The sequence below is a fragment of the Gymnodraco acuticeps genome, unplaced genomic scaffold, assembly GCF_902827175.1.
Source record: "Gymnodraco acuticeps unplaced genomic scaffold, fGymAcu1.1, whole genome shotgun sequence".
Taxonomy (NCBI): Eukaryota; Metazoa; Chordata; class Actinopteri; order Perciformes; family Bathydraconidae; genus Gymnodraco; species Gymnodraco acuticeps.
Genome location: NW_022991064.1, coordinates 1,277,039 through 1,289,145, shown reverse-complemented (window position 1 = coordinate 1,289,145; position 12,107 = coordinate 1,277,039). Strand labels below are relative to the sequence as shown.

The 12,107-nt window shown below is 38.5% G+C and overlaps 1 protein-coding gene across 1 annotated transcript in view; it reads left to right on the top strand.

Moving 5' to 3' along the window:
* Window positions 1-12,107, top strand: part of pkib (protein kinase (cAMP-dependent, catalytic) inhibitor beta) — a 31,847-nt gene that overhangs the window by 14,547 nt on the left and 5,193 nt on the right. The gene's annotated exons all lie outside the window — the stretch shown is intronic.

Below are 12,107 nucleotides of genomic sequence, written 5' to 3'. Positions count from 1 at the left end.
CTTCAGACATAAATATCTCCACAGTGGCTAAACTGATTTTAACGATTAAAACTGCATTTAAAACGTAAATGTATCTTCAGTAATTTGCAATGTGAACTGTAAAGATGGCTCATACCATTGTCTTACGATGCTAATTAATGTTGAAAATAATTGAGGCCCATAGCAACATAGAGATGACCCCCTTGTTTATCATGTTCAATTAACGGATTCCCCCAAAATGTCAGCAATACCCGTATCAAAGATCCTCTGAAATACAATGTTTACTACAACGGGACACTCAAACTGAAAGCACTGGTCATGATACTGATGAGAAAACCTCTGTTCATCAGATACTTGGAGAAGAAGGTGATATTAACAGGTTGATTTCTAATAACACACCTTTCATTTGGAGACATTTCGTTCCCTCTGGATTACATGCACAGACCTGTACCTGGACCTTTACCATTCATCTCTCAAAGCCAATGATCTACAAAGTAAAACCCTGCTCTGATGCACTTTTGCCTGCGAGTCCTGGCTTTCTGAAACATGAAAGCAGGCAGCCGTGGAGAAAAAGAGCTGCGCGGCGGAAAGACGACGTGAGGCTCTGCTCGGGATGTTTGTGAGGTTTGAAGGCTGTGATCACGTTGTCTCATCAGATCAGGCTCAGCGTTCCCTCCGTCTGGGTGAAGCTGCTCCGGAGAGGAATTTTTGTATTTAAACGCAGATATCAGTCGCGCTTTACTTCTAGAAACTGCATATACATGACTTTCTGTGCATATGATGATTTTTTTTTACAGTATTTTAAATATAACGAGCTGCATAAAATCCCCTAAATGCTGCATTTCTCAGCATTATTTCAGTTTTAATTGTCATTTTTGCTTTTACCTGCAGCAGCAATGCTTCAAACCAACGTCATCACTTTTATGTGATGATATCGGCCCTGTTTTTGCTGCATTTTGTATAAAATGTGCTACTTTTGCACCAATATATCCCTTTTATCCATGTATTTTTTCTTTTAATGTTTATTTTATTAGCTTTTCTTTTTAATGACTGATTTTAAATGCCATTTTCTTAATGTCTTTCATTTTTTGTAAAGCACTTTGAATTACCTTGTGTTGAAAAGTGCTATATAAATAAACTTGCCTTGCCTTGCCTTGCCTTTCTATATATTCCTATGAAAGAAATGCACCGTCTTTCAATCTGTTTAAATAGTCATATACCTGCAGCTTCAAAGCCTCAAACTACATATTGATCAAATCATCTGTTCATGTGATGATATTGCCCATTTGTTGCTGCATTTTGCAAATACATGATGGTTTTGCGCTGCATAAATCCCATAGATGCAGAATATTTCATATTGTGTTTTCTGTTATATCACTTCTAATGCTAATGTGTGCTTTTAGCTGCAGCATTAATGCCCCAAACTAAACATTATTAAGATAATAACCGGTTTATCTGATAATATTGCACTATTTGTGCTGCATTTTGCATTAAACATGCTAGTTTTGCACCACATCCATCCCATAAATGCTCTATTCGTCATCCCCATTTCTCTGTTTTTATCAGATTTAACAGTCCATTTTTGTTATACCTGCAGCCATGTCTCAAACTAAATAACATGTTAACAAAAGCGTCTCCAGGAGCAGAAACCAAGCAGCTCAGAGATTCCTCTCTCCTCAGCTCCCCTCCTCCCCTTTAAAGCGACGGCGGTGTTTCCATGGCAGCTCACGCATGTTAAGCTTTAGGATAACAGGGAAAAAGTGGGGAGAAGTACGGGGAATAATCACAGTACGAGGGACTAAAAATAGCGAGGGGACTTAATCCCAGGCATTATTTATTCATCTCAAACGTCTCTGTCTGCGCCGGCTGTGTAAACATCCTTTCTTCTGCAGTTCCTCTCAGGAGGAGGGGGGGGGGGGGGGGGATTATGCTGTTTTCTGACCTAAGCCCCCACTGTCTCACTAAAGCCAGGAATACAGGGATGATGAGGGGGAATAACACAAAGAAAACACACTCTAGATGGACATATATAGGGGCTGGATTTGCTGTCTGCATTGAACATCTCTAAATGACAACGCTATAATATTTAATGTGCTGCCTCATGTGTTTATTTTCATTACACTCACTGGTGTGTGTAGTGCAGCTGCAGTGTGTGTGTGTGTGTGTGTGTGTGTGTGTGTGTGTGTGTGTGTGTGTGTGTGTGTGTGTGTGGTGTGTGTGTGTGTGTGTGTGTGTGTGTGTGTGGTGTGTGTGTGTGTGTGGTGTGTGTGTGTGTGTGTGTGTGTGTGTGTGTGTGTGTGTGTGTGTGTGTGTGTGTGTTGTGTGTGTGTGTGTGTGTGTGTGTGTGTGTGTGTGTGTGTGTGTGTGTGTGTGTGTGTGTGTGTGTGTGTGTGTGTGTGTGTGTGTGTGTGTCACAGGGAGACTGATGAGAGGCAGGATGGAGGTCAGCCTCCAGCAGGATCAGATCTATCATTGTCTCAGAGATAAAGGCTCCACTGAAACAGCTTTTTAAAGGCAGCAGGAGCTGATATTCCTGTCCTGAAGCCGCTGATATTTCAATGTATAAAGACTTTGGCAAAAAACTAGCAATGCACGATTCGAAAAAGGACTAATTGTGATATGATGCACGACATTCTGGATATCTTTGGATAAGCAAAGGAGAGAAAAGTTAAATGTGAAATGAGCCTTAAAGACCAGGAAAAAACAACACTAACAATATCACGTTAACCAAAATCTAGGAGGATATGTAGTTTAATATCGCAATATTTATATATTATAATATGATATTACCCAAATAAATAAAATGTACAAAAAAAAGGTAATTTCCCCTTTATCCCTTTCCTAAATGTTAATGTTTTCTTTCTTTCTTCTGCTGCATAAGCTTCGCAGCGGATGTTCTTCTTATTATCATGAAACCATATATTTAAATGAACATGGTATGATTTTTGAAAGAGGATCTGTACGAAACAAATGTGTTTTGTTAAATGTAGAAAACTGCAGTACCTTAATTCAAAAAGGTATATTAACACGTTTACAAATGTTGTGCTTCTAATTTGAATATGGCACTTTTCCATATTGCGATTTCGATAAAATCTCAATTAATTGTGCAGCCCTAAAATAAATAAAGATATTTTGGAGTACAATTTCATAAAAATAGCCCCTGAAACATATACTGGACCTTTAATATATAATATAGTATTTTATAATTCATTCCCTGGAAAGAGCCATACTACTTTGAGCAGAGAGACAGTGTTCACTTCCAATTAGTTCTTAGTGTAGCCTGGAGAGTCTCAGAGTGAAGAGCGAGAACGATACACAGCCAGGCTGAGATAGCTTATTGCAGATCAATATATAGAGTATATATAGAGAGTATATATAGGCAGATACAAAACATCATTGCAGCAAAGAAATACGAAAGTATATTTGAGGTTAAAGAGGACATTTTATTCTCATGTTCAGGTGTATATCAGTATGTAGTGTCTCTACTTTAAAGAGTCCTCTCCTGCTGATGTTCAGGTGTATATCAGTATGTAGTGTCTCTACTTTAAAGAGTCCTCTCCTGCTGATGTTCAGGTGTATATCAGTATGTAGTGTCTCTACTTTAAAGAGTCCTCTCCTGCTGATGTTCAGGTGTATATCAGTATGTAGTGTCTCTACTTTAAAGAGTCCTCTCCTGCTGATGTTCAGGTGTATATCAGTATGTAGTGTCTCTACTTTAAATAGTCCTCTCCTGCTGATGTTCAGGTGTATATCAGTATGTAGTGTCTCTACTTTAAAGAGTCCTCTCCTGCTGATGTTCAGGTGTATATCAGTATGTAGTGTCTCTACATGTCTTCATGCTTTAATGTTCAAAAAGCTCTTTATTGTTCTCACACTGCCTGTGCTGCAGCACCTCTTTTCACCCTCTGTCTGAAACCAGAGCCCAGTCTGCTCTGATTGGTTAGCTGACCGGCTCTGTTGTGAGTGGTTAACCGCTTAGAGATGTCCCGCCCCTTAGCCTATATACGTACAATGTGTTGGAGTGCTATCAAATTGGAGCGCAAGAGTAACATTGTGGTGTCACCATGTTCAGGAAGTAAACAAAGGAGTCCAATGGAGGCGCTCACGATGTTATGGCTCACATCATGCTCTGAAATCAAGGATTATTACAAAACATTGCTTTGATATAATATCTTTTACATATGTCAAATTATTTAAACAATATAAGTGCTTGGGATTCCATTCATCCCAGTCATTGCAATGCTCAGTTTAATACAAAGTTAACCGTAGAATGAGAGTTTTCCCGACCTATTTACAGAGAGTCTTTCTCAGCGCTTCTTCCTGCTTTATTGCAAAACAACACCGACCGTAAGCAGTACTGAAGGAGAGGAGAACGCAGGAAACATGCCCCATTTATTCGGACATAACAAGGGACCGTAATGGACTTGACATTTTCAAACACATGCATTTTCCACTGCCAGTGGATCCTTAAAAGCTTCTTATAAAAGCATCCACGTGTCAGGAGAAACATCTGTTATTTATAAATCATAGTTTAGATATTGTACTGGATTGATAATGAGAGACGACATTTTGTAAAACTGAAATCAGGGAGCTGACCAGTATTTTCACATTTCTCGGTTTGTTATTTCATTTTTTTGTTCAAATCAGCTGCTAAACCTGAGGACCACAGATAGAAATTAGCTATTAGCTATAATCTGGCATATTGCATCTCTTCTCTTTGCTGAGATTAATGTTTTTGTATGCATGGTCCTTCTATAAATAAATATTAAAAAAAACAATTTAGCAAAACAAGCTGCTGCACCTGACTGCAAAACATTTAAGATGCTTGTAATGGCAATCCTTATTACAGTGTATTTCTGGTTTATTCATTAAGGTCACATGGTAAGCTATATCATGTGGGTTACTGAGTTGGGTCACACAGAGTCAGAGAGACAATGGTCGTTCTGAATTATCAATAGATGTATTCATTTTAAGTGAACTGACACCGAGGTTAGAGGAAGTTCAGAGAAGGCCTCAGGTTGTAAAAATAGTTAACCTTTGTTAGTTAACTACTACTAAGGATGTCATGAGATGATGACTTTTCAACATATAACAGTAGAGCTTTCAGAGAGAAAAACATGTGACGATCGTGTGGTAGGCTGCATGATAGGCTGTGTGTGTGTTCATTGCAGTGGCTATATATGCTGTCTGATTGTTGCTACTGGTGGGGGGCATTTCCGCGATTGGCTGCTGTGGCAGCAGGTGATGTTGTACTCCAAGATTATTATCGTTGTGCAACTGAATAATAATTAATGATCAACTATGTCTGTGTTTGTGTTTTATTTATCTCTCTCTGTGTTAACATTAAGGTTGGTGAGCCATGAATTGCACTAACATGCTCTAATGGTTTTTATTTTAATAACAGACCCAAATGACCCTGTGCATGGCGAAAGAGGTCATGACAAAACCTCCAAAAATCATGACTCGATTAACATTTTCCACAACTAGCATTTGAGATATTTATTTCTTGAATTGAATTGATTTATTTAAAACAAGGGACAGTGTACATTAACGGTGGGGTATGTAATTTATTTCAGAAACATTTTTTGTTATATTCCATGGAATGCTCTTAACATCCGGATAGCAATGAATACATGAAATGCTTTGACAATAAATACATTAAAAAATGTCATCTGTGAAGCCGTGGCGCTGTAAAAAGCACGACCAATCATCTGAGCCGGCCCGGCTAAAGTAACTGGATGGCCTACCTGCCTGTCAGCCTTCCATCTGTGCACAAATTTATCTCGTGCCCTCATTGGTCATGTGCGCGTTCGTGTGTGTTGGAGGAGGGGCTCTGTAAGGAAGTCTGAAGGAAGGGGCAGGTTTTTTCCGGTTGTGTATTTTCAAATTCTAGTTTACTTGAGCTGGTTTCTCCAAAATTACATACCTCACCTTTAATCAACATATTAAAAACATGTAAATGTACTCGAATTAGCCAAAAGGCTAGTTTTCACCGATAGTCCCTTTGCCAGATGGTGATAGGTATTCTAAAATAAAAAATAAAAATACCACTACATTGTTATACAAAATAAATGTACATATTTACAATAGACGACATCACTGAATACAGGTAAGGAGCAAGTCATGATAATAAAAAAAACATTCACAATACGCACTCACCCACACATCAGTGCTGACACTGTTGGTTATCAATGAGCCACTTTTTAACACCGTGCCTGAATGAGTAGTAGGATGAGGACTCTCTTATCGGTTGTGGTATTGAATTCCATTGCTTTGTTTTGTGTCGAAAATGTTGATTTTGTTTCACAATTCCTGATTTTCTTGGTGTAATTTTTCAGCCGCAGAACACAGCTGTTTATATATTGGGAAAAAGCTTAGCACTACACTAGCTTCTGAAAATAGTGGATGATTCAGCAGCAAAAGGGAGGTGGAAAGGAGCTTAAAGGATATATAATGCGGCTCCAAATCAATTCATAACAAAGTGTTAGCTAGTGTCGTAGATCCAATACCTTAACACTTGAGAATATAACACAATGGCCAGGTTCAGCATGTAGAGTTATAAGAGCTTCTAAGAGAGTATTAGTTGTTTGTGAAAGGCCTCCAGTCATGTCATGTGTCAATACAAAGAGAAATTTACTTGCCAGCTTTTTTGAATAGATATAGGTTTTCACTTTTTCCACTTGATTGTGGGAAACGGTATTTCGATCGAACTGAAAGATTGACATAAAGTGGACTTTGACAATAGAAGACGGCAATATTATATGTGGTCTTCCGTCGCCTGGCACAAAGAAAAGTTATGCAGCATCTCTTTCTGTTTGTCTCTGGCTCTATCCGTGGCGCTGAAAGCCTCCATTTATATTCTCAGAACACTTATCTTCGTTTTCTTTATAAGGGTCCTTGGACTTGTTTTTCCATTTCAAATATCAGGCTCTGTCTCTAAAGGCTTCTTCTGAATGCAGCTGCTCTCAAAATTACACTTCAACTTTTAAATATTCAGAGGACGACCAGCGTTTTGTTTTTTTAGCACTGGCAATGTATGAAAGAACACACAGGCCCTGCATTATAGAGGGAGTTTCAAGTATGCTGTGTAATTTGTCGCTAAATGTTGACGTCACTGTGTTTCGAAATAGCCCAGGTAGCAATTTGCAGCATTAATGACCTCTTGTTTAATTCAAGGGCTTGTGTAACATGATGGAAATAAAGCCTTGTTTTCCTCTTTTTAGCATCACAATTCTTGACCTGCAGCAGTTTCCCAACAAAAGGCTTTTATAACTGCTTGTGTAATGTACCTGCGGCTCCTGAGTCTCACTGAGCGGCGTCACAGTATCTAGGTCAATTGTTTTGACAAGTTAATCCTATCCGAACTGGTGTTGGATTACCAGCTAAAATAAACCAGATAATGGGTCACTGCCTGTTCAATGTTTAATCCACAGGATTAATTAAAGTTACCAAACAGATGTTATAATTAGGAACGGACTAATGTTGGAGGCAGTGATTCACACCAGAGGTGGAAGAAGTGCTCAGGTCCTTTATTTTAAGTACTAATACCATACAAGGAAAGTGAATAATTGAAAATGTTACTAAAATCAAATGTACTCAGTGCAGAAATATATATATTATTCCATTATTTTATCAAATGTTTGGTTTGTAATAGTAGTTAAGATATTAAGAAATTCAAATGCAATTACTCAGTGCTCAAAATGACAACTTAACAATGTTTAAAAAAACTAAAAAATACATAAAATTGCTGAAAAAAAGTCGAAGGAAAATCATACAGATCTCCACTTTTCAGAACCAGAAAATGTAATTGTAGGATAAATGACTTTAAGACAAATATTTGATAGAGATACTCTAAAGATGTTTATCGTCCACTGTTGATTTGTATTTATTTACTTATCTTATTTTATTTTAGATTAATGTGCAATGCCTCGTTAGCATGCTGCTGTGACATTACATTACATTACATTACGTCACTTGTTAGACGCTTTTATCCAAAGCGACTTACATACATTCAGTACTGTGGACAATCCCCACAGGAGCAATTTGGGGTGAAGTGTCTTACCCAGGGACACAACGACATGCTAACTGCTGTGGGACTCGAACTTGCTATCCCCTGATTCAAAGTTCAACGCACTATTCTACTGAGCCACAGCCTCCTCGTAACATAACAGTTTGTGATCAATAACATCAATCTGATCTATTATAATCTAAATATCTGAAATCAGCACACATCGTGGCCTGATTGCTTTTATTAAATGGAACTTCCTTATAGACCTGCAGGTCAGTATTTCCGCTACAGTCTCATTTTAATTAACCAGATTAACAGATAGCAGATGTTTCCAGGATATTAGGTAAAGTCTGTCCGATAGACTAAAGCAGGAAGTGAGACACGTTACACTAAGTTTCCTTCCTGCTGCTCAGCCTCTTATGGGAGCTTATTAAAGCTTCTGTTGGCCTCTGATCCAGGACAAAGAAGCAGCTTCATCACGTGAGGCCGGAGAAACTGGAACAATATTCTGGCTTCAAGCCTTAAAATCCAACTAAAGGGTGAATATAATCTGCAGCTAGAGAGAGGAACACTGGAGAGCTACAGAAACCTGAAGTTAGAATTAGCCATATGCTACGTTAACATGCTAATAACAAACAATTACTCTGAATGTGACAATAATTCCCAGGTGCTGAAGCCATTTTGAATTAAGGAAATATTATGAATGTTTTGTATATGATGTTTTATTATTTATATGTATTATTGTTTTGATTGATGCCGACTATCAATGTATTATTATGGTGACGTCACATAGGCTAACCCTTTAATAGACGACAGGTGACAGGTGCTCACGATGAGTGGAAGGCAAACAATTTATTAACCGCACGATAGAGACTGCATGGCGAAAGAGAAAAATGTACCCAAGATATACGCCGTATGGCTTCGAATCTTTTGATTAAGAGTTTAGGGTTTTGTTTAGTATTTTGTCTGTTTTTCTTTAAATAAACGGCGATATCTGATCATTAATGTGGATGCGCTCATAACACCAGGTCATGCAGCATATTCAATGTTCCCAATTAACCTTATTTTGATTGTGACATTTTCAGATTAAGACATGGAATATGGAATATGCTGATATAATAATTAAGGTTTATTTACACAATATATGCAGAATACAGGGGAATATGCGTACATTTAATCTGTAACTGTTAGGAAAATCTCACTCGTCACCGGCTTGAGCTTCAATCTCAGGATCCATGTATTTCTGATCCTCTCCAGAATGGAAGTAGTCATCACATACAGAGCATCAACTAGTTCCTAAACAGTGTCCTTCACATGCTGATATCCAAGAGAGGGAGTTACTCAGTCACAAGATGGAGGAATAGAAAGCAGTCTTCAATGTTTACTTCAGATTAGCTCCACGTCAGAAATGAGCATGCTTGTCACATGTCTCTCTCCATAGAGGCTGAATCATTATGTTAATCACATAGCTATCATATGCCTCAAACAGTCCTGATGCTCTTCTAGGTAATCACACATCCTGTCATGTTCTACAGTTGGGATACCTTTGTTATCATGTCTTCTCTCATATTGGAAGAGTACATTCAGTATTTTCCCAACAGTAACAAAACATATTTATATCAAATTGTGAAAGATTATGGAGGCGGCGTTTAAAAAAATAATGACTCGGTATGTAAACCGTGGCTGTGACCCAGGTCAGCCTGAGGGTGTTAGACAGGGTAAAACATTAAAAGTGCAACAGCATTCACCATCAATAAATCATAAATGCATTAATATTTAGTGTTTTACTGTGTGTACATTAAGATGCTGTGTGGGCAGGAAGGACATATGCTTTCTGATTGACATGGATACATATATACATTATTTTTATATGACATGTTAGTGCTTTTAAAGAGAAGCTTAATGTTTACCAAGCTGCCACCTTCAATCAATAAAGGCCACATGTAGCATTTAGTCAACCCTCAAATGATTTGTGCTTGCTATGATTACAGTAAATGATTGATAACAACACCATCTGTTAGCCCTATGAGCTCTATTGTAGCTTAGCCTTTATGCTAATTCAAGCCATAGTAGCTTCTTCTAAATAAAAACATAATAATTAATTAGTGTAAACATTTTATTTGTATTTGTTCCGTTCATAGTATGCACAACTTAAAGGTGGGGTAGGTAATTCACTTTTGTTATATTCCATGGAATGCTCTTAACATCCCGATAGCAATGAATACATTAAATGATTTGACAATAAATACATAAAAACATTTCATCTGTGTAAAAAGCACGACCAATCATCTGAGCCGGCCCGGCTAAAATAACTGGATGGCCTACCTGCCTGTCAGCCTTCCATCTGGTGCACAAACTTATCTCGTGCCCTCATTGGTCATGTGCGCGTTCGTGTGTGTTGGAGGAGGGGCTCTGTAAGGAAGTCTGAAGGAAGGGGCAGATTTTTTTCGGCTGCGTAGTTTCAAATTCTAGCGCACTCGAGCTGGTTTCTCCATTCTTACCTACCCCACCTTTAATGTATAATAATTGTTAACAAAACTTGTCTCTGTAAACACATACATATTTCTTCCAACACAATCATGCTAATTATTAAATTATTGTGCTAGCTATAACGATAAATGATTGATAGCTTTTCTGTTAGTGTTTAAAATATTCAGAAATATATTTAGCTATTTGATATTTTATCATCAATTTGTGGGACTTTTTGTGGGCCTTTTGTTTGATTCAAGGTGACAGGTTTAGCATTTATTTAATAATGAAATCAGTCGTGCTAGTTACAATTAGCATAAATGATGACAGCACAAACTGTTAGCCTTAAGTGCTAATGTAGCATGTGATCAAAGCCCATATAAAATATAGTAGTGGCCTTTTTTAAATACATACATAATAATAAACGAGTTTAAACATATTTCCTTCAACACTTTCTCATAATTATACCGTAAGCAGTGACTCTGCATGTTAGGGGAAGAATGGACGATGTAAATAGGTAGCATTTGTTAAATTAGAAAACTGCTAACTATAATACACATAAATGATTGATATATCTTATCCCAAGCACACACTGTTATAGCATAGTCATTAAGCTTGTATAAGGCATAGTAGTGGCCTTTTCTCAACATCTTTCATCCGACACAAAGATGGAGACTGGCTACTGCAATTGCAAATGATGGGCTTTGTTTGATTAAATGTGACAGATGCAGCATTAGCATTATAAGCATTTATCAACAAATACACGTGTTGATTGTTTAATATGCCATGGGCTACATTACAGTAGCGCTGCAGGCTAACAGATGGCTAACCTGTGGCCCTTTTTCCTGCAGACCTGAAGTGCTGCATTAGCTCACATGTCCTTCCTTTGTTGAACAGAGAGGGATGGAAACGGGATCTTTTCTCCCCAGAATAAGGTTATTTAAAGTGAGGCGACACAACAGCAGAGGGAGAGACGCGGTGGGGGGGTCGGGGGGGGGGGGACGTGAGGGAGAGTAGAGAGGGAGAAAGGATTTGAGTTATATGTTTACCTGCCAGTGGTGCCTTTTTCTGCATTGCTGTCATGGCAACAGCGGCTGTGTGTGTGTGTGTGTGTGTGTGTGTGTGTGTGTGTGTGTGTGTGTGTGTGTGTGTGTGTGTGTGTGTGTGTGTGTGTGTGTGTGTGTGTGGTGTGTGTGTGTGTGTGTGTGTGTGTGTGTGTGTGTGTGTGTGTGTGTGTGTGTGTGTGTTTGTGTGTGTGTGTGTGTGTGTGTGTGTGTGTGTGTGTGTGTGTGAGGGGATGTAATTCTGCCTGTCACCATGCAGCCCTGAGCTGACTCCCCAGCTGCTGGTTGCCATGAGAGCAGACACACACACACATCCTCCGCTCCACTGATAATCTCCTTCCTCTCTGCATGCTCGAATATCTAAACCCGATCAGGAGCGTTTTGTAGACACATCGAGATAAATGTCCTCTGTTTCTCAAAAACTGAAACGTCGGTCAAATGTAATGTCATGAATGTTCTATGAGGTTAGACACAGGCTGGGGGGGGGGGGGAATAATAATGACTAATCACTTAGTTGGGGTGTAGAATGTTACTTTCTTTACTGTATTGCATTTGGATATTATGTAATGTGATAATCAAACATACTA